Source organism: Oncorhynchus kisutch, linkage group LG13 (assembly GCF_002021735.2).
Source record: "Oncorhynchus kisutch isolate 150728-3 linkage group LG13, Okis_V2, whole genome shotgun sequence".
NCBI lineage: Eukaryota > Metazoa > Chordata > Actinopteri > Salmoniformes > Salmonidae > Oncorhynchus > Oncorhynchus kisutch.
The window spans coordinates 22,230,696-22,236,695 of NC_034186.2; positions in this window are offsets into that span (position 1 = coordinate 22,230,696).

Below are 6,000 nucleotides of genomic sequence, written 5' to 3' on the forward strand. Positions count from 1 at the left end.
TCCAGTGGGTCAGAAGTTTACATACACTAAGTTGACTGTACCTTTAAACAGCTTGGAAAATTCCAGAAAATGATGTAATGGCTTTAGAAGCTTCTGATAGGCTAACTGACGTAATTTGAGTCAATTGGAGGTGTACCGGTGGATGTATTTCAAGGCCTACCTTCAAACCCAATGCCTATTTGCTTGACATCATGGGAAAATCAGAAGAAATCAGCTAAGACCTCAGAAGGAAAATTGTAGACAAGTCTGGTTCATCCTTGGGAGCAATTTCCAAATGCCTGAAGGTACCACGTTCATCTGTACAAACAATAGTGCGCAAGTATAAACACCAAGGGACCATGCGGCCGTCATACCGCTCAGGAAGGAGATGCGTTCTGTCTCCTAGAGATAAACGTACTTTGGTGCGAAAAGTGCAAATCAATCCCAGAACAACAGCAAAGGACCTTGTGAAGATGCTGGAGGAAACCGGTACAAAAGTATCTATATGCACAGTAAAACGAGTCCAATATCAGCAAGGAAGAAGCCACTGCTCCAAAACCACCATAAAAAGCCAGCCAACAGTTTGCAACTGCACATGGGGACAAAGATCGTACTTTTTGGAGAAATGTCCTCTGGTCTGATGAAACAAAAATAGAACTGTTTGGCCATAATGACCATTGTTATGTTTGGAGGAAAAAGGGGAAGGCTTGCAAGCCGAAGAACACCATCCCAACCGTGAAGCACAGGGGTGGTAGCATCATGTTGTGGGGGTGCTTTGCTGCAGGAAGGACTGGTGCACTTCACAAAATAGATGGCATCATGAGGGTGAAATATTGTGTGGATATTTTGAAGCAAAATCTCAAGACATCAGTCAGGAAGTTAATGCTTTGTCGCAAAAGGGTCTTCCAAATGGACAAGCATACTTCCAAAGTTGTGGCAAAATGGCTTACGGACAACAAAGTCAAGGTATTGGAGTGGCCACCACAAAACCCTGACCTCAATCCTATACTAAATACTAATTGAGTGTATGTAAACTTCTGACCCACTGGGAATGTGATGAAAGAAATAAAAGCTGAAATCCTTCTCTCTTCTATTATTCTGACATTTCACATTCTTAAAATAAAGTGGTGATCGTAACTGACCTAAAACAGGGACATTTTACTGGGATTAAATGTCAGGAATTGTGAAACTGAGTTTAAATGTATTTGGCTAAGGTGTATGTAAACTTCTGACTTCAACTGTCTCTCTTCAACTCTCTCTCTCTCTCTCTCTCTCTCTCTCTTTTGAGGTGCTGACCTGTTGCACCCTCTACAACCACTGTGATTATTATTGTCTGACCCTGCTGGTCATCTATGAACGTTTGAACATCTTGGCCATGTTCTGTTATAATCTCCACCCGCCACAGCCAGAAGAGGCCACCCCTAAGAACCTGGTTCCTCTCTAGGTTTCTTCCTAGGTTCTGGTCTTTCTAGGGAGTTTTTCCTAGCCTGCTTCTACATCTGCATTGCTTGCTGTTTGGGGTTTTAGGCTGGGTTTCTGTACAGCACTTTGTGACATTAGCTAATGTAAAAAAAGGCTTTATAAATACATTTGATTGATTGATTGATTGATGATAAGCCATAAAAATGTTTGTTGACCAAATGTCAAACTCACTCATTGACCTTCATACAAAAACTTGCTTGGTTGGTGAAAAAACACCATCTGCTAGAGAAGACAGATTTTGGGCCTAGTTGGGCCTAGTTGGGCCTCTCGCTTCGCCTCTTCCTCTTTGATTATATTGACATGATATTTGAGTGACCGCTCTAACAATGGAAATACATGTCCTCAAAGATGGAAGGCAGGTGAGATCAGGTGGGACCATTCTAGCCAATGAGAGGGTAGATCCTCGTGGGCCATAGAGTTAGAGGGCTAATCTTTGTATCTGCCATTATATTGTATGTGGCGTCCTCCTCCTTTTTAAAGTAATACATTTTCTTCTTCATTGGCTGATTGCTCCCATCTCATGGAATCCCGACCCAGTTGACTACTTTAAAATGGTGGAAGCCTTCAATGGCAATGTTGATGCTAAAACAGGTTATATCCATTATGAGTCCTCCATCTATCTCTATGAACACAGGAACAACTCTGATATAAAATTGTTTTTGGGTAAGTAGCAGAAATGCCACCTGCGTCCACTATTATCAGTGCATTCTTAACAACCTAACCATTACAAAACCTCAAAAACATTTTCCCCTTTCAATTAAGACCTAGACAACCAGGTGATGGGAGTTCCTTACTAATTAGTGACCTTAATTCATCCATCAAGTACAACGTTGGACTAGGAAGAACTTGAGAGGGTGGCCGGAAAAAGAAAATGCACACACCACTATGAAGGGTTTGGATTTAAATCAGCTGGGTAAGAACAAGATGTATGTCAGAAGATGGATAGCATTATCACGAGGAGACATATACTTGGATTACAGTGGCAGAATGGAGGAAAAAAGAGAGGCAGAGGAGGTCAGAGAGAGCGGGAAGAAGAGGGTGAGCCTGAATTGGTTAAAAATGGAGAATGGTAGAAAGTGTAAGTGGAGTGAGCTGTATGCCAGATCGAAGACGAGTGAGTGAGGTGAGTGAAGTATTGGAGGTGGTAGGTGTATTGGAGGTGGTAGGTGTAGTATTAGAGGTGGTAGGTGTGGTGAAGTTCTCAGAGCCCGAGGCTTGCACTGAGGGTCAGGATAAAGATTATTTTGTGATGATAGGAGTGTAATTTTGTGAAAAAGTGGACCCTTGCTGATGTTTGAAGTTGGTGATCCATTTGTGGTTTCAGGGTGGGTGAAAACAATGATGGGTGCTGTGGAATTGGTGAAGGTAACCAGAAGTGGACTTGTAATAGTTGTTTGTGTTTCTGCTGGTCAGAGGGAGCAGGCTCTCCGCGTTAAACGAATGGGGACAAGAGATGTAAGGAGTGATTACTGGGGTAGTGGTAAATTTGAAAGTTCACCAATACGAAGGGGAAGATTCCCGGTGTTTGTGATGCTTGTCGTTTGGTGCAACGCAGACAGGGTGGCGTGAGTGGTGAAACAGAAGAGTCGTCTGCTCTTTTGAGTTTTGATGTTGAGTCTTTACCAGACAAAGTGACATTAGGATATATAAGTTATCCGGTATGAGCTTTTGTGCTGAATACATTATGTTTTTACAGGTGTCAAGCTTATGTGGTAGCAGTGTGTAGGAGGAGGTTCCTAGGTTTGAGAAGTGTGCAGAAGGGCATGAGACAAAGCAATGTGTAGCATTGGGGAAAGTAGTGGTATGTGTTAATTGTAGGGGTGCCCATGGGGCTGGGGATCATAAATGTCCCGTGCAAGAGACACAGGTTGAGGCTTCCAGGGTTAGAGTATCACAGAAGTTGTCGTATGCTGAGGCAGTGAAGAAAGTAGAGGAAAATGGGTCAAGGGGGAGGGATCCTGAGAGGAGTGGTGTGAGTAGTATTTTTATTTTATTTCACCTTTATTTAACCAGGTAGGCTAGTTGAGAACAAGTTCTCATTTGCAACTGCGACCTGGCCAAGATAAAGCATAGCAGTGTGAGCATACAACAAAGAGTTACACATGGAGTAAACAATTAACAAGTCAATAACACAGTAAAAAACAAAGGGGGGGTCTATATACAATGTGTGCAAAAGGCATGAGGAGGTAGGCAAATAATTACAATTTTGCAGATTAACACTGGAGTGATAAAAGATCAGATGGTCATGTACAGGTAGAGATATTGGTGTGCAGAAGAGCAGAAAAGTAAATAAATAAAAACAGTATGGGGATGAGGTAGGTGAAAAGGGTGGGCTATTTACCAATAGACTATGTACAGCTACAGCGATCGGTTAGCTGCTCAGATAGCTGATGTTTGAAGTTGGTGAGGGAGATAAAAGTCTCCAACTTCAGCGATTTTTGCAATTCGTTCCAGTCACAGGCAGCAGAGTACTGGAACGAAAGGCGGCCAAATGAGGTGTTGGCTTTAGGGATGATCAGTGAGATACACCTGCTGGAGCGCGTGCTACGGATGGGTGTTGCCATCGTGACCAGTGAGCTGAGATAAGGCGGAGCTTTACCTAGCATAGACTTGTAGATGACCTGGAGCCAGTGGGTCTGGCGACGAATATGTAGCGAGGGCCAGCCGACTAGAGCATACAAGTCGCAGTGGTGGGTGGTATAAGGTGCTTTAGTGACAAAACGGATGGCACTGTGATAGACTGCATCCAGTTTGCTGAGTAGAGTGTTGGAAGCCATTTTGTAGATGACATCGCCGAAGTCGAGGATCGGTAGGATAGTCAGTTTTACTAGGGTAAGCTTGGCGGCTTGAGTGAAGGAGGCTTTGTTGCGGAATAGAAAGCCGACTCTTGATTTGATTTTCGATTGGAGATGTTTGATATGAGTCTGGAAGGAGAGTTTGCAGTCTAGCCAGACACCTAGGTACTTATAGACGTCCACATATTCTAGGTCGGAACCATCCAGGGTGGTGATGCTAGTCGGGCATGCAGGTGCAGGCAGCGACCGGTTGAAAAGCATGCATTTGGTTTTACTAGCGTTTAAGAGCAGTTGGAGGCCACGGAAGGAGTGTTGTATGGCATTGAAGCTTGTTTGGAGGTTAGATAGCACAGTGTCCAAAGACGGGCCGAAAGTATATAGAATGGTGTCGTCTGCGTAGAGGTGGATCAGGGAATCGCCCGCAGCAAGAGCAACATCATTGATATACACAGAGAAAAGAGTCGGCCCGAGAATTGAACCCTGTGGCACCCCCATAGAGACTGCCAGAGGACCGGACAGCATGCCCTCCGATTTGACACACTGAACTCTGTCTGCAAAGTAATTGGTGAACCAGGCAAGGCAGTCATCCGAAAAACCGAGGCTACTGAGTCTGCCGATAAGAATATGGTGATTGACAGAGTCGAAAGCCTTGGCAAGGTCGATGAAGACGGCTGCACAGTACTGTCTTTTATCGATGGCGGTTATGATGTCGTTTAGTACCTTGAGTGTGGCTGAGGTGCACCCATGACCGGCTCGGAAACCAGATTGCACAGCGGAGAAGGTACGGTGGGATTCGAGATGGTCAGTGACCTGTTTGTTGACTTGGCTTTCGAAGACCTTAGATAGGCAGGGCAGGATGGATATAGGTCTGTAACAGTTTGGGTCCAGGGTGTCTCCCCCTTTGAAGAGGGGGATGACTGCGGCAGCTTTCCAATCCTTGGGGATCTCAGACGAGATGAAAGAGAGGTTGAACAGGCTGGTAATAGGGGTTGCGACAATGGTGGCAGATAGTTTCAGAAATAGAGGGTCCAGATTGTCAAGCCCAGCTGATTTGTACGGGTCCAGGTTTTGCAGCTCTTTCAGAACATCTGCTATCTGGATTTGGGTAAAGGAGAACCTGGAGAGGCTTGGGCGAGGAGCTGCGGGGGGGGCGGAGCTGTTGGCCGAGTAGATCTTTATCAGTACAGAGGGATAGGCCAACAAGTGATATATGCTTCAGTAAGATTACATTTATAGCTATGGTTATCAACTGTACTGCAGGGATGGAATGTATGTCGTAGAAAACTGAGGATGTGGCGGCAGCTACAGAGAGGTATTTGCGAGACTTAACGTCAGAAGAGTTACAGGGTGTGTTGAGTTGTGTTGTCCTGTCTTTTCAGGCTGTTGGCCTGAAGTAGGACTAGATGGATTTAAATAGGTGGATTGAGATGTTTTTAGTGAGTGTAGGGTATTTGTTTATTTAAATTTTTTCCCCAAGCAAAGTATAAGGGAGTTACTCCAGTCTAGTAGGTGGCGGTAATGCAACACTTATTGGATGCCAACCTCTGTTAAATCTCATCAAAGAAAAAGAAGGGAAGAACTTCCTGCTCGAAGGAAGATGGATGTCGGCGGTAAGATGGTGGACAGGACAAAAAGGAGGAACGTGGAACATATGAGTAAATATGGAGTGGGGGATTGCACAAGCCTTCTGGAAGATATGATGAAGGAGAAAATGCCCCGACAAGAAAAAAGGAGAAAAGTGGAT